Here is a 23,806-nt window from a genome sequence, read left to right as displayed (position 1 = left end):
AGTCAGCCAATTGAAAGAGGAATAGGAGGATAAAGAACAGGTGAGAGAAAATGAGATTATCCACCGTTGGAGGGTGGGACATTTGGGATTTAGGAAGGGGGGGGAGTTGGGAAGAGTAAAGATTAGGATAACATTTTTCAGAGGGAAAGGAGAATAAGACCAATCACTAAAACATAATCCCAGGTTTTGAAAATCATCCCTAGATGTGTTTCTTAGACCCCTGTTACATCTGAGAGATTCCCTACCTCGGGCCGGCCCGGGGCCTACCTCGGGTCGGAAAGAAATCAGATGTAAACATCCCAAACCTACCTCGGGCCACCTTTTAGCGAACCTACCCGAGACCACATCCAGAGGTAGTCTCGGGTAGGTATCGGGCCGGCCCCGGTCCACCGATTCGTAGATGTAAACGCACACAAGCTTTCGAACCTATCTCGGTCCGTTCGCCAGCTGTCAAATTACGTCATAGCGCGCGCTATCCCCTCCCCAGCCCTGTCGTTCTTCGAATGTTTTTGCGGCATGCGACATGTGAATTGTGATTGATAAAGTCTTTGATTTGAGTGAAAAGAAGCATTTTAAACGTATCCTTTTCAAGTCGATCATATCTTCAACGACTGCTGGGATCATCAGCATTCTTTCAGAATCTCGGGTAACTTCAATTAGCGCGCGCGAATTATTCGGAGCCTAGATCGAGAGCGCCTTTTAAAAGTGTCAGCAATCGGATGCCGCTCGAAACAGTACAGATAGGGCGAAAGGGGAGGGAATGAACACTGTGATGTAAACAGACCACATTTCGGACTCGGTCCGTTCGCGAAGCTAATCCACCAATAACCCAGTCAAGGTTGCAAGTGGACTCGGTCGGGTCTCGGGTAGGAAACTTTCAGATGTAACAGGGGTCTTGGTCAAATGATACTAACTCAATACTTTGTTTTCTCTGTCTATTTTACTCCTGTAATTAACAAAAATAAAATCTATAAAACATGCCCTTCATAAAGGATTTTTTTTCATGAGAAATCCAAACAGTTAAGGGAAAAAGATTTCTCTGTAAAATATTAGTGAATCGCACTCTTATTCTAATTTTCCTCTTTTCTTTAAAAACATACTTTTTTGTATGAGTATTGCCATTATTAGTGTATTTGACACCTTTGGTCATGTCTTAACCAGAAAAGATCTAATTTTCTATGTTTTTTTTTTCTTTCTGGTTAGTGTTTATATAATGATATCGTTTAGTTGCTGAAATATCTTGGGCCCTGTTGCATAAAAGGTTTAATTGTAATAACTTTGCCTTCAAATGGTAACTTCCCTTTAATCCTTGATTCTGATTGGCTCTTGGGTGTCATTACCATAGTACTTACTATATGATTGCAAATTAACTATAATAGTAACTTTCATGCAATAGGGCCCTGAATTTATATTGCGGCATGTTCATACTATTGAAAATCGTTTAAACTCGGTATGAACTCACTTTCTATTTACTAATGTAGGACTGTTATTTTGACATTTTGTTTCCTTAAACAGTTTAGTTATTTACAGTTCAAGCTTTAAATGGTATTTAGTTCAGCTTTGTTTACATTCCTGATGCTTCTGTTGTCATCCATTTACATTTGACTTTCAACCTGCTTCTCCTGTCATTCCTTTCCTATTCAGATGTGTTCATTCATTACATTCCCACATCTGATTCTTTTGTTCAACATTCTTATTATGTAATCATCCCAACATCTTATTCATCTCCATCCTCTATCTCTTATTGGTTATTTTTATGAATTGGACTTTTCCACTTTCAGTTGGCTTCTCCATTCTCTTTATTTTCATTGGTTGATTTTGTGTAATTTAAATATATGCTAATTTTGTATGAGTTTTACTGAGGCAAGGAAGCCCAGCAAATATAGCAGTGTACAACCAGACTCCTTCGGTTTAAGTTCTCTTTATTTGCGTCTCAGTTTTACTTATTCCCCTTCAGTTTGATGATTTAGAACTTCATTTATTTTCAACTCCAAACTTATAATTTTCTTCAACCCTACAACTGGTAGCAGCGGTGTTCGAACCTCATGCCTCGCTTATCTGTTCGCCACAAACTTTCAACCATATTTCGTCAACTTTATCGTCATCATGTTCCTGTTGGAGAAACATTTAGCCCTTCACACTTCTGTTCAGCCGTTACCTCTTGCCTGATTAATGCTAGCCAGCAGCTCGCCTACAACTTCAACGTCAATGCTGTGGCTTGTCTAGTAGGATGATGCTACTACCAGCCAGTCTTCGCCTTTAGCTCTATACGTGAGTGGATGAAAGCCTTGCCTGAGTACCAGCTCGGATCTTCGCCTATTGCTCTTCGTGAGTGGATGAACGTTCTGCCTGATTACCAGCCAACCTTCGCCTTTTTCTCAACGTGAGTAGATGAAAGTTCTGCCTGCGAGTCAGCCTCTCGCCTTAAACTACAACCATTGCCCGACTACATGGAGTGGATGATGTCGCTGCCTATTTTTCTTCAGTCTCTTCGGCTCAACAGTCTCCCAACTTTGCCTCATGATGCCTTCTAGCCTCTCGCCTTGCTTCTCTTCGTCGAGTGGATGATGCTGCCTTTTGGTCTTCATGTTGCTTTGTCCCTCTATCTTCGCTCGATGCATGACACCTTCCAGCCTCTCGCCTGTTACTCTGTCGCCTGCGCATCTAGAGTTGATGACGCTCTGCTTTGATCTTCGAAGCCAGCCGCCACCTTTTGCTCTTCAGTTGCTCCAGCCCACGAGTGGATGATGCTGATCCCCTTGTCTTCATGCACACAGTGAAAACTTTTCGCCCCTAGGAAGGTCCGATATTCAACAACTTGAACTTGATGTCTCCATTTTAACACCAGACTAGTCTTCTCTCAAACTCTTAAACTTTAATTGGAACTTTTGGACAATTTATTTCCCTGATGTTGAGAACACTAAACAATTTTGTCACAGATTTTAAATTCTTTAAAAAAATTCTGATCAAGATATTTCTGTGATCATTAAATTCCCTTTACTTTAGATTTATGCAATTTTTGTTTATTCAATAATTTTGTATCAGTTTGATCAATGGAATAATCTTGCCAAATGTTTTAATAAGTTCTATTCAATCGGTTTTGTATAAAAACGATAGATATTTACTAAGATAGCCAAATTCTAAATTCAATTTAATAACATTTTATCAATTTTTAGACAAACTATGTATCCAAACTGATCTATTTCTTGATATACTGTAAAAGGCATATCGTCCCTGTTTTCACGAAGTGACGGATGTGCGCGCAACTTTTTAAAAGCCAGTTTTGAGTAAATCGCTTGCAAAGGTTTAGACCTCAATCTCAACCTCTTTAATGTATGCAGGGTGAATAAATATCATATTTTCGTAGAGAGCATATTCTAGACAATCTTCGATTCCAATCATTTGCATTTTCCTTTAGTATTTACGAAGATAATGAGCTATAAACAGAACCATATTTTCGTGAAAAAAAAAATATTACGGGACACGCTTAGATTTATTTTCACGAAGTGACGGATAGTGCTCCGCGCGCATAACCGTCACTTCGTGAAAACCCGAAATTCAAGGACGCGCTTCAATTTTGTTTTTACGAAGTGACGGGAAGAGGTTCCGCCTTAGTCCCACGTATAGCCTAGTGGATGCAATTCCATACTTATGTTTTAGATATACACAAACTCTTTATTTCCTATTGCAAACAAAATTAATCCTAAATGTGAGATTAATAGGGCCTGCAGCTTCCGCTAATAAGTACAAAAAATTACTTCTAATACTGTTTTCTTTTTTTTCACGTAATAAAAGGGAAGCCCAATAGACACACGTTTTAAATTCTTAGGCCTATTTCATTTCAATATCATATTCATTTTTGATAGATGAACAATGAAATTCGAAAGCTTTGTATAACAGGTCATGAAAAATGTGACTACAATGTAGTCGAATTGTCTTTTGTTCTTGTTAATTTATAAAGAGTTTAATTATATACCCTTTGTGTGCTCTGACTCCGTTTGGAAATTGAAAATTCAACATTATAAACTTTTGTTAGTCTATTAACCTCCCTACCCCCTTCATAAAATGAAATCCCGATTGATCAATGTCTCTTAAATGTTGTGTATTAATTCTTTGTTAAGGCCGAGTTAGTAATTCAGCATTATTCTTTGAGACTAATACCTCGAAAATTGTAGTCAACTAAATGTGGACCTAACTTGTCAAAGGCAACAAGAATTGGTAAATTATGACTAATTGCTACCCCCCCCCAAAAAAAAAGAATTTGTCAAAATAAAGCGAACAAATTTCGAGTTACATATCACTCTCGCCCCCCCCCCTCATTCTCTCTCTACTCCATTTTTCCTTTATCACAATAGTCATGTATTCTCTCCTGAAAATCCTATTAAAATATCTTTTCATGCAAAATGAGAGTTATGTCATAGATCATTGAAAATACTAACGATATAAAATAAATTCTTCAAAGTTAGCAATGTGAATAAATTTAGAAGAACACTTTTAATTCTATAACATATAAAATCATAGCAGCAAGTGACAAATAGAAAATTAAAATGTAACATTTTTTTTCACATCAATCATTTCGATAACATGATAAAGGTGTGCTTAATAAATTCATTAAAGTATCATCTCCATACAATGTTAACAATGGAAATATATTTTTGACAAAATTTTAAATTCAATAATATATAGGACCATAATCGCTAGTGACAAACACATCAACATTCATAATTATTAAAATTAATTTAATATTGCACTGTGAAAGGTATAGGAAATGAACCATCAGGTACACATTGTCAGAATTTTGTCATTTTATACATTTCATAAAACTTTCATATACCGTTATGCAACAATGTATTTATTTGTATATCATACCTTGCTAAACACAATCAGTATAATCCTAGTCTGGGAATGCCACATTTAGAAATACAGAATTGCTATCATGTACCAAATTCTACATTCAAAACATTCCAATGACAAATTAATAAACTTTCAATTACAAGATTACTGGAAAATAATTAATGCTAGTGGTGCAGGAAAGTTGTATTCTCTAATGTATATTTGTATTAACATACACATATACAAGTATAATGGCCTATTTCTTTTCCATCAAAATAAAAGTAACATAGTCAACATTACTTATTACATTCACTACTCTTTGGAATTTTTTAATGAAAAGAATGTCATAATTAAATCAATTGCCTTGAGAGTTATTTCATGTTTTTACACACTGTCAAGGACTAAAAAGTCCAATAGTACAAAAAGCTTATCTTTACCGAAGGAAACATGCAAACATTTGAATAAACAATTATAAACTATGATGGTCAAAGAAAGAAATATAATTTTAAATCAATAATTTAACGTCATATCAAACAGGATAATTTTTTTAACAAATTTATAATCAAAATCCCAAACAGCGACAAATGCAAAAAAAAATGCAAGGATAAAAAATACGAATGACTAAGTAGATTTGTATTTTTTCCATCATTCTCAAGTCATTGGCTAAATAACATTCATCAATACATTTTCCAATCAAACACTTGTTTTTTAATTGCAAATTATTGTCAGAGTCCAAAACAGGAACATATATTAAAATACACCTTAGTTTCTTCCAAATCTGAAAACTTAAAAAAATCGTCTTCATGGTTTTAGAAAATAACATCTTTGATCTAGTGCGATTAAAAAAAAGAGTAAAATTCTTACTACAAATAGACAGAAAAACATGTGCTGCAGTGTATCTTTAACCTCCAGCTAAACATAATCATGTATTATTTCTTTCGTGAATAACAAAATCTAACAGTTGGATTTTCTGGAATAAAATTAGGACACATCAACTGCATGAACCAGGTGTGTGAGCGATGACAAATAAAGACCTGAAAATTCTGTAAAGAGTTGGGGGATTAAACTGAATGAGCTCTCAAATTATTGTACAGAAATGGGGGATATCAAGCTTAAAATAAAAAGCAAAAAAATAACTAAAATCAGCTTAAGAATTCTCACACCCCTGATAAACCAATAAAACATTACCTCATGGAAGAGGGGGGGGGGGGGGGGGTGTCTGTATTAATACATTTGGCTTTTGAAAATGAATTTACAAAAACCTAATATGATTTTCACCCTTACATCCTTACTAGTAATATATCATGCAGCTATCGAGTATCACAATGCATGTCAGTCTAAATTGTATGATTGTTATTATTAAAGAATATGTAGTATTAACACAATTCATTTAAGCACAATACAGCTAATAACATTCAGTTTTATTTTAAATGTAGAAATATGCAGTATTTCTGTTTTTTAGATAGCACCAAGCAAAATGAAAACGTGCGAATCAAATGAATGAAAAAGGGTAATTATTCTGCATCCATATGTGGACGATGTGTATAAGCAATTTTAACATGTAAGTATAGAAGATAAGTGACTATTCTGAACTTTATATTTGACTGTATATATAAAATATTTTTAAAGGAGTTCATAATCATATCACTATAAGAGCAGAGACTTATAGTTCAAGCAGTATAGTTTCTTTATATAATACACTGCTCTAAAACTGAAACCAGATTTGAAAGTCCTATCAAAATTAAAACTGAACTTATGTTGAAGTCAAAATCTCAAGAAAATTAAAATTGATATCAGTTACCCAGCTGGAAAAAGAAAAAGTTAGATGAGAGCACTGAACCTGAAAGGCCACGAGGTAGAGCCAACTCCTTCACATTTTCACAAGTGTAGACAGAGTTTCATCATTAGAATTGCAGTCAGAGTTCTCAGAAGATGTTTCTAGTTTGGTTACTTCAATAGTTCAAAACCAGGGCACACTATAAAAATCCAGTCACTACCAATTCCACTGTCGTCACCAAATCAGATCATATCTGCGATGTTCAGGGAATCATCAATGACACATCTGACAAGCGTGTCGGCCCGTGGATCTAACCTATGTGTGTGGAATGAAATAATGTACAAATTATCTGTTTGTTTTCAAAGTTTTTTGTCAATCCAATATCAAGTTTGTAAAATGGATAGCAGACTCAATATTTTAAATTGCCCTTACCAAACATAAACCTCCCCAGTCAGTATGGTACAAGAATATACTTTATACACTCTATTTACCAATGATAATTTAAGCAAATATTTCAATTAGATGTTTCCAATTTATAAGAAAGTTTCAGCTGAAAATATGATCACATGTCAAATTTGTAATGCTCTAGGGCAATACACAAAGCATCTGTTAAAATGAGAATAATGTTCTTTTACAACTTAGAAATACATGTATATCTGCTAAATTATAACGTATTCCAAAATTAATATTTTCTGATTATAACTTTGAATCAACGTAGTTTTATAGCTTCATTGTTTACCAGATTTGCAATTGAAATTAATTTTGGTAGTGAGTGAAAATCAATGAATTGCTTATACTGACAGGATGTCATGTGAGTTTATAACACTATGAAAATTCTCACCTGGAATTGTATCTGACCATCAGCAACAAGTGTACCAGTTCCAGGACTTCTCTCATTTGATCTCTGAAACATCACTTATTGTATATACTGCATCTGAAAAAAATGAAAATATCTTCATCATCATGATTATGATCAAATCCGAGGTGCAGTTATTTATGTAGATTCTTTCAGTTTCTGTAAAACGTTATAGAGATAAGGGCGAGGAAGTGGCCACCAAACAACAAAGTATAAAGCTCTATCTACATTAGATGTAGACTGAGTCTGGACTTGAGATGATTTATTTAAAACATAAATCCCCAGTAATCTTCAGTTTAACTAAGGTCTCAACTTATTTGCCCACACAGGTTGGCCACTAACTTTACCAAATTAATTCATGATCTCAGCATTCATATTGTTATTTATAGACCCCCCCCCAAGTGGGGGGGGGGTATCTTTCCATTACATATTTTTTTAAGTATGTAATTACATGATGAGTTCACTATAGCAAAGCAGATAATAAAATCTATGTATTCATTTGTGATTTTTTTTATGGAAATTTATTGCAAATACTATTCATATGGCCTGGGAACTTGTGAAGACAAGTTAGAACTTAACGAGTATGAGTTAACACAATGGCATTGGCAGTGCATGTAAATTAGACTAGATCTAGGCTAGGCCTAAACTTTTGCACCTATATACGATTGTTTCACCAAATCCTCAGCCTTCATTAAATCTATTTAGTCTTGATAAATGTTATGAAATATTCTAACCCTTATGGTTTGACTGAATTTACATTCAAGTTCGATTGAGTGACAATAAAGTACACGCAATACTCAGTTCAATTTTCACTGACACGAAAATAAATATGTGGGGCAATGTATGTAGAGATTGGACGTTATTTTAAGGATTTTTGCTATCAGAGACGTTTAAAAAGGGTTGAAATCACTCGAAATGACTTTAAAGGCTGCATTACATTTATTTCCTTTCCTACATTTACAAAAAACTCACCATTTCATGGTCTTCGGCTGTTCCAAACTGTAAATATTTGCCTTCCGTCACTTCGTGAAAAAACTCTTGAGTGCAAAGCGTATTCGTTTGTTTTCACGTAATGACGGCTGCTTATCCGTCACTTCGTGAAAACAAGAAATCCTTTTACCCGGTATTTTATTGAATGTCATGTCGTCATAGCAACGTAATTAGACATTATTGTGATCTGAAACTTTTTGAGGTTCAAGGTATAAGTCATAGATGTCAAAAAATGCAAAAAACTCAAAATTGAAAAAAGTGACAATTTTCCTCTTATCCGTCACTTCGTGAAAACAGGGACGATATGATACACAAATTCCAGTATTTTATGAGTGTTTTCTTATACACAAATGAATTCGATTACAAAAAAAGCAATCAATATTCACTTTTTTATCAAACCCATATACATAATTTTATATTTGATTCTTAACTGGAATTAATCACATGCCTTAATTTTGATTTTAATGTTAGGCTTATATAGAAACATTTTTTTAGCAAGATCATTCAAATTCTACAAAAGCATATTTTTGTTAATTGAATCAGATAATTTTCTTTAGGTATTTATTTGTCTTAAATTGGGGTCTTAAATGTACATAAATTGAAATATATGTACGATTTGTCAATATGGATCAAGTGATTACAATTAATGTGCAATATATCAAAATTATAATTTTCTCAGCTCAATATTGAATCTGAATGTATAATATTTTGATATTACAGATGTTTAAATAGTTAGATTTTGTCAATTTCTAAATCAGAAAATAATGTGAACTAAGTGCAATATATGAAATTGTAAAACTAAAGGAGATTATGACAAACAAAATTTTTGAAATATTTCATTTTTATACCTTAATGCTCAAAATTATTTCAAATTTTAATCACTGTATATTTATTGAAGTTTTATCAATGATATTGCACAAAGTCAGACTTAGTTAAATGTTCAGTTCAAATCATTTGTTATCATTTTTAGACTATAGAAGTTTCATCATATTGTAATTTTACAAATTATGTAAAGTAAGTCTTTTTTTTTGTATTACTCAGCAATTTCTTTTTCCAACATTCGGTTAAAATTCCTAATTTTTTTTATCCCTATTTTAATGGTTTTTTAAAGTAAAATCAAAGATTGAACTTAGTATACTTTGTCATATAATTTCAGAAAATATGGCTTTATATAAATTCAAATGTTTGATTTTTCATAATTTCTGGTAATTATGTTATTTGCTGAACATCATATGTTAAATTTTTGTAAAGTTCAGTAGCATTTTATCTCGCACTTTTCAATGTTATTCAATATTCCTTTGAGCTACTATAGTTGTTTTTATCTATTTGTCTAGTAGTGCTCTCATATAAGTTTTTCTTCATTTTTTTTTGTAAGTCTAGGAGATACATTTTTCCAGTTTGCAAGACATGCATAATCTTAACTAAATCAGAAATTTTTAATAATTTGAAAATATATATATATATATTCAAGATTATAACGTTTTTTTTCCTCTCCGAAATCAAGACAAAATTTTTCAATTTTTGTTTTTTCTTATTAAAAATTGATATGGTATTTCATTTAATGGCATGCACATATAAGATATACATTGAAATTATTTGCAAGTTCATTTTCCATAGAAGTTACACATATGATGCCAAAAAGGAAAAGTTCAAAATTCTGATAAAATATTTTTTTTCTTCAATTTTGTCTATCCTCTCCTAGTCTTCACATTTATTGTAAATATGGAATTATGTCATGGTTACGTTACTTCTGTTTAAATACTTTTATGTAAATAATGTTAGATGTTCAACTTGTCAAATTCTGGTTTTGCAGTTTATTTTAGTTCTTTACTTTTAAAAATTGAGGACAATTTTTTGGAAGAAGGATGTTTATGTAGGACTGTTATTTTGACATTTTGTTTCCTTTAACAGTTTAGTTATTTACAGTTCAAGCTTTGGTATTTAGTTCAGCTTTGTTTACATTCCTGATGCTTCTGTTGTCATCCATTTACATTTGACTTTCAACCTGCTTCTCCTGTCATTCCTTTCCTATTCAGATGTGTTCATTCATTACATTCCCACATCTGATTCTTTTGTTCAACATTCTTATTATGTAATCATCCCAACATCTTATTCATCTCCATCCTCTATCTCTTATTGGCTATTTTTATGAATTGGACTTTTCCACTTTCAGTTGGCTTCTCCATTCTCTTTATTTTCATTGGTTGATTTTGTGTAATTTAAATATATGCTAATTTTGTATGAGTTTTACTGAGGCAAGGAAGCCCAGCAAATATAGCAGTGTACAACCAGACTCCTTCGGTTTAAGTTCTCTTTATTTGCGTCTCAGTTTCACTTATTCCCCTTCAGTTTGATGATTTAGAACTTCATTTATTTTCAACTCCAAACTTATAATTTTCTTCAAACCCTACAGTAAACAAACTACAAAATGTTTCTTTTCTCCCTCAAAGTGCATTTTAAATTCTAAGGCGGTAATGGAGACCACCACTTAGGCAAATTTTTCAGACATTGGTCATATTAAACTAGCAAGAGACACAAATGTGAGAAATCTCACAAATAAGTGTTCACTATCACCGACATTCAGCTGCAGCATTGAAACGCTCACTTGGCCACCCATTCGCACTTTGTATCCATCCTCTTGATGTCGTGGGGAGGATCTGGCACACATATGTTACTCAGAGGTATCAGATGCATAGAACGCAGAGATGCAGGGAGGGGGCCCAACTTGAAATAAATGAGCTTTGAAGTCTGGAAGGGCAGAGCCTAGAGAAAGTAACTACTTGTGGCTTTACGTGTAACACCTCCGATAGTTGTCGGTATGCGTGGATAGGCCTATGCACTCTCGGGTTTGTTTTTGCATGAAGTGCATGGGAACTTTGTCCAGTTTCCTTTTCTGCAATTAAAGTTCGTAAAAGTAAAGTTTGTTATTATCGTCATCATTATCACCACCACCACCAAAAGTATTATTATTACCATCAAAATTGTTGTCTTTGTCATCATCATCATCATTATCATCATCATCATTATCATCATCGTCATTATCCTCTTCCTCCATATCATTATTATCATCATCAATCTCATCATTGTCAGCATTATTATTATCATCATCATCATCATCATTATCATCATCTTCATCACTATCACCACCACCACCATCATCATTTTCATCATAATTTTCATCATCATCATCATCATTATCATTTTATAACTGCTCAATTACTGCTCTTGTACAAAAAGTATTTACTTAGTTTGCCTATTTACTTGCTTTTTATTGCCTAATATCAAGTATTATTTTAGTCTTTTTTGTTTATAAACTTTCTCTGGGGTATATGTTTTTCTTTTCAGACTTAAGAACTAATACTGGCATGTTTTATGAGTGAAAACTTATGGTGGTTCCTTTAGTATTCCACCAATAATTGAATAATGCCTGCAGTGGTATTATTTAGATTGTTGAATTGAAAATAAATTTTTGAAATTCGTCAGTACTTTTTTATTAGATAGATTCTTGAAATTGGAGAATGTATATTTTATCAAAATGGAAAGTATGTCATGATAAAGGATTTTGTAAATTCTGGTTTTAATTTATTACATGTCATCATTCAGCCTTAGTGCATTATATGAATATTAAATTATATCAATATCAATTGGTTTCTTTGTATGAGGTTTTTCCCCTAGGCAAATTTCTTTAATGACTTGAACAGATAATTTTAACTAGGCTTAAATTTGAAAAATTGGCACGAACATAGTTAAAACATCTTGACAGCTGGTATCCAGAATACTGGAACATTTAATAATACATGAGTTCATGCACTTTTTCAGCTGTGCACTAATCAGTCTGAATTGTAGTTAACCCATCAATTCCCAGTAAGATACGCATGTATTGGGTTTTAATAGAACAACAAGAAAATCAGTGGAAATTATAGAGGATGAGTGGGGTAAATTACCGCTTTGTTGACGCTATGTCTGCTTTCGATTAGTCTTATCCCATATGGTCTTAGACCATGGTCACATTTGCTCTACGGCGGCCGTACGGCGAGTCGAAAAAAGCTGTTATATTTATTTTTACTAAATCGACCTATATGTAGCTGGTACAAATAAATGTTAAAATGGCTGTTTTCGACTCCCCATACAGCCGCCGTAGAAGAAATGTTACCAAGGTATAATACTAGTTCATCTACAACCACATCATTTGTGTACTAATATTTTGGTATGACTTTGCCATTGAGCCCAATTTCTAGTAAGGCTGTCCACCTATCCACTTTTTTCTGGATATCCACTAGGTGGGGGTGGAACACAACAAAGTCTGATTCTGTCTATGAACTAGATTTTCATGTATCAAAGTGGAAATTAGGGTATCTGATCGTTAGGCCAAATGCCAATTACCTGTAGATTAAAGGTGTTATTACACTAGTGTAGACTAGACCAAATTTGAATAAAACCAAATTGATTGTAGACCAAATTGGTCAATCCCATGTGGTAAGAAGACGATCTTAGATGTAGACCAACTGCTTTTTAATAGACCAAGCGAATATCATTTACAGGTGAAGTTCGAGTCCACAAACTTTGACTCAAAATGCAGCAAGCTTCCATAGGAGGTTCAGATGAATTTGTCTAAATAATTGGCATATAGTCTACTAATCAGATGACATAATTTCACCAAATGAAAAATTTGATTCTTATACACAGTTTTGTTAATCTAGTAGATATCAGAAAAGTGGATAGGTGTATAGCCTAACTAAAAATGGGGGTAATTCTGGCAATTAGACCAAATGGTAAAGTACACATGTAAGGGCCGTCTGCACCATCCCGAGTTTTCAAATTAGCGCGCTATTTCTGATCCTGCAAATTATCCCGATTTGAACAATCTCAAGATTATTTGCAATGGAGACGCAATCATCACACTAGTTCGTAGGATTAATCTCAAGTCAACTTGGGATTATTTGCAAAAGAGCGCGCTATTTTACAAATTATCACGCTAATTCGTAGGTGCAGACCCACTCGGGACTATTTATTTACGGCGTCAGACCATAACGCATCGATGCCTCGCTCGAGCAGGAATCGCTGTTCTTGCGATGGTGGAGACAGGGTTTTTTCAATCTCGAGATTAATCGCGAAGAGGGCCAGTCGGGCTAAAATCTCGAGATTGAGCAAACTCGGGATGGTGCAGCATCGCCTATAGTCTGGTTGTAAATAGACAAACTGGGATTAGACCATGTGGGGTGAGACTATAGGAGACAAAGTGTGTGTACACCAAGTGAAATCCCAGGAATAGACCAACTAGTTTTAGACCAAGTTGATATAAACTGTAATTGATGAAAGGAGTTGGGGAGAGGATAGGATAACAGTATTGATATCAAGTTGAGAAGTTCAATCACAGTTGTGCCAATCAGGTCAATGTCTCTAGAAAGTGGCACAGGTGCTTGTCTCAATTAATGAAGTAGGAGGCATTAAAGACTAATTAGGAAAACAGTAAGGAGAACTGCTAGATCCATTTGTCAACCCATGAGGTCTGTTTACACTGAGAGCAAAGGCCTGTTTAATAGAAACTTGCAACTGTGATACCTTTGCCATTCATATTTATGGTAACTAGCATACATGTAAAATTTCATGGCAGGGACTGGGGAACCAGGCGGGGGGGGGGGGGGGGGGCTTCATTTCCCCATTTTTTTTCTCCAAAGCCGTCTACAAACCATCTGATTGTGATTTTTTTTGTGCTCAGCCCCGCGCCCCCTCATATTTTTAAGCTCTTGTACATTTAGGTCTTACATTGAACACCAACTGTGAAAGATAATTTTTTTTAGGCCTGTATCATAAAGTGGCAGTTCACATTACAAAATTATGCTGTGTTTTTCAGCACCAGCATTACATGTTTAATTTGGATGAAAGGTAGACGATCCCTTTAATCTTTGGTATGCTAGTATTGTCATGGTAAATGAGTAAGGTGGGGTGAGGGTGGTGTCCAGGTGAGATTTCTGACACCAAGATATCACCTTAATCTGTGTCAATGGCACTCTTGGGAGTATTTGATGAAGACCAAATCAAATAGTGGCTCACAAATCTATCACCCATGGGATAAAAATTATGAGAAATTATTGTGATTATTGCATGATTTTCAATTTTGAAGATGAGGTATAAGCCCTTAATGCTATACTGATAACATGTACACTGTAAAGGATATTTGTAAAGATGATGGACAGGAAAATACATTGTTGGTACTGTCCAACTACTACTCAGGACAAGTTTAGAGGAATAACTTTCAAGTATAGTATTAGGGTTGCATAGATTCTAACCTGGGTCAGGGTAAGGGGGAGGGGGCACTCTATATTTTATAATATTTACCCAGGGTAGCCACTTCATTGAGAAAACTGCTCTACCAGCGGGCCCTATATAACATAATTGCGTTTTTACCCTTCTCCAATCTAAATGCCGAGTGCCTAGCTAGAAGGCAGTAGGTCCCATGTTCACGAGTCTTTGGTATGACTCGGCCGAGGATTGAACCTATGTCCTCCTGTTTATGAGGTGGACGCTTACCACCGAGCCACCATTCCCTTTTATCAGGGTGTTGCTCAGAAAACCCTGTAATGGAGGTTTAAAGGGTCTTTCTACTGAGTATGAAGAATTAGGAACTATCAGGCATTGTGAAAACGGTATAGGGAATTTTCCACTTAAATACTTGGGTGGTCATTTTATTTAAAAAAGGGCGGTTTGTTCAAATTCATTTGATGGCTGTTACCTCAACTTAGAATTCACTTTTAAACTGTCACTTAACATTTGCGAAGGTTTTTACACAATGCAAAGCTATTTGTATAAACTGAATAACCTATACATCACTCCAACCAATATTGTCACTAGAGAGCTAGATTCTTACTCTTGTCTTGAAAGAGAGGAATGGTTTACAATAATAGTTTAAATGGGAATTAAAAAGAGAAAAATAGAGATAGGAATGTTCATATATTTACTTATATTAATGGAGTAGCATTGTACTCAAGGATTGTCACATTAGCAGATGTCCTTTGCAGGTAGTCTCATTGTTATATGATCAACAATTGACACAATTTAGAATCACTTTTGGAACAAAATTGTTTTCACCTCGAAAACAAACAATATAAAGGAAAATGTGAAATTTTGTGAGTGTGTAAAGGTGTTATTATATTCTTAGTTCTGTTTAAAGGGACAGTTTACCCTGACAAAAAGATTAATGTAAAATAGCAGAAAAAATGGGAGAAAAATATTGAAGGGTTGACGAAGATTTATCTAATATTTGAAAAGTAATTAGAAATTTAAATGTTTTGATTTGTGACTTCATATCAAGCAGCTTCCCATGTATTGTGAATGAAAAAAAATCACTGAAACATTATATTCTAAAAAAGAATGAAGAGGTATAATGTTACTTTCAATATCATTAGACAAATTATTTTACATCCCCTCATGAAAGAGGACAATTTTTAGTCCTCATGAACCATTAAAATGTGAAATTTATGCATTTTATAGTACTTTTGGTCACCTGCTTGTATATGACATCACAAAAGAACAAACAAACCTAAAATTCTAATAACTTTCAAATCTTTGATGGATTTTCCTCAAACCTCCACCAATATATTTAATCTTTTTTGTGATATTTTTTATGAGGACAAACTTTTTGTCAGGTTGAACTTCCCCTTCACTAAAATTGCTCCCCTGGATGATATGTCTTCTTTCTCAAGATGTTTTTTTTTTTTTTGGGGGGGGTGTGGAATGTAGGTGTGGGCAGGATTATATACTCGTGTGGAGGAGACTTATGCCCTTTCACGAGGAAAAAAATTGTAATTTGAATGATGATTCCAGTGAAAAATAAGGCTAATGACGAAATTTTTGCATGTGTGAAACCAAACTAAAATCATGAATGCTAATCACAAATTCAAAGTCTACTCCAGAGGTGAATTCCAGACAAGTTTCACTCAAATTACCATTTAAATTTTCTGTGTGAAAGGTCTGATGATTCTTAAGATGAATTGCTATGATTGTTGCAATGATGATTCAAGATTCACATGTGAAAAGGCCCTCAGTTTCTAACAGCTATAGATGCAATGCTATTTGGAATGCCTTTTATCTCTTTTATGTGCTATAATTACAGGGTATTGGACTGGTTCTCATCACCTCAATAATTGTCTTTCAATAGAAAACCTCCATTTGTGAAATAAAAATTGCTACCAAACAGAGTCTGCATTGTCAATTGTCAAATCAATATATGGTCAAATAAAGGTTCGAACGTGTCCTACGATATGCTGTTTATAAAGAGGCTAAACTTAAAGTGATACTCCAGGCTGAAAGTGGTATTTGAACAGGGAAGTAAAATCAGAAAAACTAAATTTTGAAAATGTAATCAAAATCGGAGAAGGAATAGCAAAGTTATCACTTTTGAAGTTATGAATCATTTCAATGAAACAGTTCTTTGCATGTGTTGATAAATATGCAATGAGCAATCTGGGGCCGATTGCACGAAAGGGTCTTTCCAAGGACCGTCTTTCGTGTCGCCAGTCTTTTATGGTACGCTATAAGCAAGATGTTTCTGAAATTTATGATAAAGAATAAGATTCGTTAGCTTGCTTTTAACCCGTTGCCAACGGGAGCCGGATATATACGGTTCCCTAAAACCTATTCATGTACGGGAGCCGTATATAGTCGGTTCCCCAAAGGCTATTACTCGCATCCATTTGCAGGCTTTAAAAATACAATTTCATACTATGTTTCTGCCTTTTCTGTGTTATAATTACAATGTCCATTAATTAAACTACACATTCCAGAAAGTCATACGTTTTTACCTTTTGTTTCTATAGTTTATAAAGCATTATAAAACGAGTTATGCTTCGAAGAGAGTCCAATATTGGCGTACAGTGGGCATTGCCGCGATGGAAGCTTGATTTCAACGATTTTCAGTTTCGCAGAACCACGTATATACCGTAATCAATAAAAGTGAGGGAAACAATGGGAGCAGCGAAATGCAACCCAAAACGCACGCAGAGCTGCGTGCGTGCGCTGATATGATCAACGATAGATTGAAAACGATCGATACTTTATAAGATTGCTTGTGAGGTTTCAAAAAGTCCGGGGTTCGATCCCGGCCGCGGCACCTATGCCCGTGAGCAAGGCATTTAATCTACAATGCTCTTTTATCCTGCTTTTCAAATAAATGAAAATGCTATATGCATTACTGCTAACTAGGTGTGCACTTCTTTTTAAAAAAATGGCGCCGTTGATAAAATATAGGAAGAAGAAAAATCATGGTTTCAGTTTATAACACATCGATTTTTGTTTTCTTCTTTCATTTAGGTGCATTATTTTGCCTCTTGAAAATGGTTGTCATAATATTCAACTTCATGAACTGATCAAGCTAGATCAAACTAGAAGAGAGTACACGACTTTAAGTTGATATCGATTTCTATAATCCTAAACAAAAAGTGTATACAGCTGGCTATTGAGAATACCTCGGATCGTACGTACACTCTATTTTGTTCTAACGATACGGATGTGGTAATTGATGGAGGCATGGCCCCCTTTCCTTTGAAAATCACAAAAGGGCGTCCAGCGAAGGTCAATAAAGTTGCCACTTACTAACAATGTAAAAGAGTGACTTGAAAGGGAAGGATGTACGGATGAATTCACACTTTGTCAGTTTGGTTTAACACCAAAGAGTGATAAACGCCGTGACATAGGCATAATCATGCTAATGAAGACTAATATGTGTTATTTACGATGTACAAAGTATATGAAGCATGTTTTATCCATATCAGTAATCTCATATGAATTTTCGAAAAAAAAATCTAAGGTTTCCCCAATTGATTTTATTCTGATTGAGTATGTTATCGTGGTTTGGTTTGACCTGCATATAAAAAAAATGTGATGCGATAGGAATCCAGAGCATGGAGTAAATGTGCATTCCATGGATATATTATTCGAGAAGATAGAGGGAATGAAAAGCAGAATATATTAAAATAAAATATTTATGTTTATGTCTGCAAACAGGCCTATAATGCTTTTCACGGAACAAATGATGTAAGCCGGGTAATGAATAAGTAGAGCGCCTTGATCACAATGTTTAGTGGATATTATATGAATTATTAATCATTGTCATCATGCGGCTCGTTTAATTTTTTTTAATTGCTTGTTAGAAGGGTGCGAGAAAAACGGCATAAAGCATATTGTGATTCCATATACGTCCATTCAGTTATTTGTTTCATTTTTGGCCGTACTCCATAGAATATAACAGACGTTCAACTTTGATAAAGATAAATATGAGATAAAGCAATCAGTACATGAATTGATTAATAAAGACAATTAATTAATTAATTAATTAGAGATAATATATATCACTTAATATGAGCTGGAATATGATATTTAGGCAGGCGAGAATGGCCTTTCTATGTATCTCTTTTGAAGCACGCTCTTCCTCTTACAGTTCTCTAATTAACTCGTTATATTTGTATTTTCATCGGAGCTCTTATGGATTGTTGGCTACAAGGAAAAAGGAAGTGGAGAAATAAAACATAAGAATTATTTTAATACATCGAAATTCTGTAAAGGTGAATGTACCGGGTGAGAAATTATATACACTTACGACATTTTAGAATTATACTTTGGCAATGCAGGTTATTATTTTCAGAGTCCTTTTTCATCTTGACGAAATTGGATATTAAAACAAACTGAACGCAGGAAATAATAATTTCCGAACGGAAAGTTCCTAAAATGTTAATCAAATCATATATTGTCCGAAAATTTAACAGTGAGTGTGGCGAAACAAATGGGGGGGGGGGGTTAAATGATGGAATATAATTTATATGCACTAGAATAAAAAAGGCTATAAAATAGTAATGGTGTAACTTGGGTTGCGATTTCATTGCTGACCTCTATTTCTCCCCCCCCCCCTTTGCTTGTCAGAAAAAAGTAAAGAAAAAGTAGCGCATTTATAGTTCCCTCCACCAAGAATTCCTTGGTTCACCGCCGATCTCTGACAACTAGATTACCAGCAAAACCGAAAATGTCTTTCTGATCACACTCATTTTTTTCCATTTTAAATTGACCAACATATACTTAAGTTATTTTTTCTCGCATTTTCCATGAATTACTAATCATTTGTTGATCATTAAATCCTTTGCACATAAATGTCAAGAAAATAACCACACACGTTCTAAACTAGTGAAATAAACTGAGAATTGAGTAAGTTCACAATAAATAAAACGGTTTGCAGGGACTTATTGTATATTCTTGGATAATGAAAGAAAGGCAGAATGTCTTGTTTTTAATACAATTTTAATTACTAGAATCATTTGATACATAATATTCATTTTTTTACACAAATACATGGCAACGTCTCCGTTGGATTTTGAATTAAGGAAATAATTTGGAGGTTTTTGTTGAACATTTCTCGACGACGTATAAAATCTAGAAATCATTTGAAATTGATTATGGGCCGAATATGCCGGGCACCTATCCTAATGTAGGTTCTATTTTATAGTATGGGTTGGGCTTGGAGGGCCGGGTTTGGACATATTTCTGTGATGACGAGAATATACTCAGAAGGGAAAAAATAGAGAGAGGGCCGGGGGGCACGGAACGGGAGATGAAGAAGAGAGAGAGAGCATAACCCACTTGTCTGCGCATTGTTGTAGTACATTTTTTTTCGATTAAAAGCGCCTCGTATGAAATTGAACCCTCTCCCCCCCCCCCTGCGTAAGCTACTGATTGAATAGAAGGGAAAAAAGTGAAGGGAAAATAGAGGAGAGAGATAATATAAGTAGAGGATGACTAGAGGTAAGGTGATTAGAGAGAGTAGAGGGGATGGCATTCATGACAATAACAATAATATTTTTCAATCGAATTAAACTAATTTTTTTTATTCTTTACATGTAAAATATTCAAATGTTTACATAATATCAATGATAACAATTATAAACATTACTATCAACACTAACAATGATAATAACAAATAATAAAAGAAAATATAACAATCGGATAATAAAAAAATAATAATAATATTGATAATAATAACAACAATGGTTAAGATTATGAATATAATAATGATAAGACAAAGAAAAAAGATAAAATAAAAAAGCAGACAAAACAGAAAAAAAAGATGAAGGGAGAAGATAATGGTGATCATGGGGGATGGGGTGGGCTAACTTAAGTAATTGGATGATAAATGATAAATAATCTTCATAATAATTGTCGTATACCACCTTGCAAATTTTAATCGAGAAGATTATGATTTCTTGTTCAGAAAGTATTACTTGTATGCATATAACGATATTTTGAAGATTCATGTTTTGGGGGGCATACTTTTAAAAGGAAATATCATATTCTTCATTTTTTTTCATTTTGCATGAAGAGAAAAACAGAGAGAACAAAATTAAGCAAAATAGGACGACGGGAGTAAAAGAATGAAAATAGGTATAAAGAGAAGATAAGACGACGAAGAAAAAAGAAGCACAAGCAAATTCATAACAAGAATGAATAGAAGGGAAATAGAAAGAGAAAACTTAGGAGATGGAGGTGTAGGATTACACAATTATCAGTGAAGAAGAAGGAGGAGAAAATGAAAAGGGAGCATTATAAAAAAGGAAGAAAAAAAACAAGGAGGATTTCATTTGCAAGAGGAAACAGAGCAAGACTATATTAAGGGAGAAGGGGGGGGGTCTATAAATAGGAAGTATAAGAACAAACAGATGAGACAGAGATCGAACAAAAGAAGAAAGGAAATGAGGATGATAAGATAAGAAGAATATCGAAAAAGAAGAATATGAGAAGAAAAGAAATGAGAATAATAATTTTGATAATAATAAGAAGGAAGGGAGAATATTATGATAATAGTAACATTATGAGAATATTATGATAATAGTAATATCGAAAAAGAAGAAGTCCAAGAAGAACTTCAAAACCCACATCACCAACAATACATTCTCAAAGAAGTCACTCTGTACGGACATAATTATAGCACTGGAGCGACAGGTGAGCTCTGAACTCCGTGCAGCCAAAACAGGAAATGAACTACGCATGCGCGAAAACTATCGATCGATCAATTCACTCATCGTGGATCGCACACACGCTTTTGTAATCAACGATCCAGCTCGCACGCACGGAACAATGGAGCTGTTCGAACTTGACATGGCCGGCTGATTAATCTCGTTTGGGGTGTTAGAACCTATTCTACTATGCCGTCGCGAACGGGTTAAATCAAATTTTACACAATCTCATGATATATCACATCATTTTATAAACAAATATTTTGTTTATTTTAACGGACGAATAAAATATAATTGCAGACAATTTATTCAAAATGAGTTTCACATGGCGCATCATAAGAAATAGGTGACACGAAAGACGGTCCTTGCAAAGACCCTTTCGTGCAATCGGCCCCTTACGATGTCACATCTCCACTTATTCTTTCGTATTTTATTGGGTGAAATTTTGTATTAATCAAATTGCGTCCTCAAAGAATGAAAAAAATTGACTACTCATTGCTGCCACTAATTTTGTTACAAGGGAGAATCATCGATGCAGTTCCATGACATTTGCTCCGGCGACAATTGATCTGATGCAAAATCTTCAAATTAAGCCAAACATAAAATCTAACTCCCAAAACTAAATAAACCTTTAATCATAATCTTTACAATATTCTGAACCAAAAACTTGATTACAATCTAACTCTAACCCTGTGCCCTTCAAGATATTAAGGCCATAGCAAATGTTGAAGAATTGCAGAAGCAAATGTCATGTCACCATCAATACACAAGACATCAGGTGACCAGTGTTTAATAATATTAACCAAGCATTACAGTCACATTCTATCCTCTTACTTTTTTGTCATTCCATATTTTGTGAATATAAATGTGTTCATTATAATCTTTGTTTTAATTTCAACTTTTTCTTATCAAATCATGAAAACCAATGTGCTATTAAAGATAACGTACTTCCATTTATTTAGCATTCACCGTGAATTATCATTTTTCTCTCTTTTGTCTTTTTTGCAGGTAAGTCATGTGCAATTGTATTGCTATTACCCACTTAGTTTCAACTGAATTTAAGTTACTCAAGTAAAAAGGTTTGTATCCTTCATATTCTTATTTATCTTGGAGAGTGATTGGCCCGTATTCTGAAGTCAGGTTTAAATTAGACCATGGTCTGACTCTGTGCTAGAATTATGGCAAGCCAAATGTGTCAAAATTTGTATTAAGTTGTATGTTTCTTATATTAACTGATTAACCTGATTCTTCAGTGAAGACAATCAGCTATCTATACTTTCTAGACAAAATTTATGAATGATTTTAGAGCCAAACGAGCTGAAATATGATATTTCTACTATTAGTGAATTATGTAACAATTGACTTTCCATACTTAAACCATAACTTTAAGGCTGAGTTTAATTTAAACCAGACTTCAGAATACAGACCATGGAGTATAATTCTATTTGATTCGTTGATTCTAACTTAGACCTTTACTGTAATCTAAAACCCCCTAAAGCAGAAATCTTATTATTTTCTGAATCCTACTCCTAAATGCAAATGTTATCCTTGGGTCAGTTGCATAAAACCTTTTACCATAAAATACTCTGTTCACAATATCCACCAGGCGAGTTCTGGAAAAAAAAGTGTAGTTATCAAACATTCTGGAATGACTATCGGATAAAGATAGCAATAATATATCCATTTTACAGTGAATTATACTGCGCTTGATACTTGGTATCATATTTTTACCCCAGCGGAGTTGTTATTCTGATGCCTCACAACTCCCTGTTCTGATAAAGCCTCTCCCAGTGCAAGCATGGACCTACTAGCAATTATTAGGTCCATGGTGCAAGCAAGCAAAGCAAGGCTAAGCATGGACTTACTTGTATGTGCATGGGCTATGTAATTCATTCAAATAGATCATGAATTAATATCATGAATGAGCGTTCCTACAGTACATGGAATCTAAAGCCTCAACCCGAATGTAAACACAAGAAGATAAGTCAATACATGAAGCCTTGATCGCTGATTGACAGTTATGGCTCATTAGCTAACATTCATGTTTAGATGTGAAAGGTCACATTGATCCTTTGTTCGTTGGTGCTTTTTAGTTGAAATTTAAGTAGTCCTTATAGACGATATTACCATTTTCTTTCTGTATAGCATGTAATTGAGGTGAAGTCTGTTTTGTTCTAGCTCCTTTTTATGGATTTAGATGAATGTAGATAAGTATGTGTAGTAGAACAATGAATGAGAAGAAATACAAGTATATAAAATAAATGCATTTGAAGTAAATGCTTAGTCCTGAATAGGTAAATGTTCAAAAAGATGTTCAAATTGAAAAATGATTAGCACCTTGTAAAGTATGATTTT

At 34.1% G+C, this 23,806-nt stretch overlaps 1 long non-coding RNA gene across 1 annotated transcript; it reads right to left on the bottom strand.

The window, feature by feature from the left end:
• Positions 1-5,428: 5,428 nt before the first annotated feature.
• On the bottom strand, positions 5,429-8,659 carry LOC121427641. Its single transcript, XR_005971707.1, has 3 exons — positions 8,439-8,659; positions 7,452-7,544; positions 5,429-6,925 (listed from the first exon to the last, which is right to left on the bottom strand). It is a non-coding gene; the product is annotated as an uncharacterized LOC121427641 (long non-coding RNA).
• Positions 8,660-23,806: the final 15,147 nt, after the last annotated feature.

This window comes from Lytechinus variegatus, chromosome 14, assembly GCF_018143015.1.
Source record: "Lytechinus variegatus isolate NC3 chromosome 14, Lvar_3.0, whole genome shotgun sequence".
Classification (NCBI taxonomy): Eukaryota; Metazoa; Echinodermata; class Echinoidea; order Temnopleuroida; family Toxopneustidae; genus Lytechinus; species Lytechinus variegatus.
Note: the sequence above shows the minus strand (reverse complement) of the source record. Positions and strands in the feature narration are given on the sequence as shown.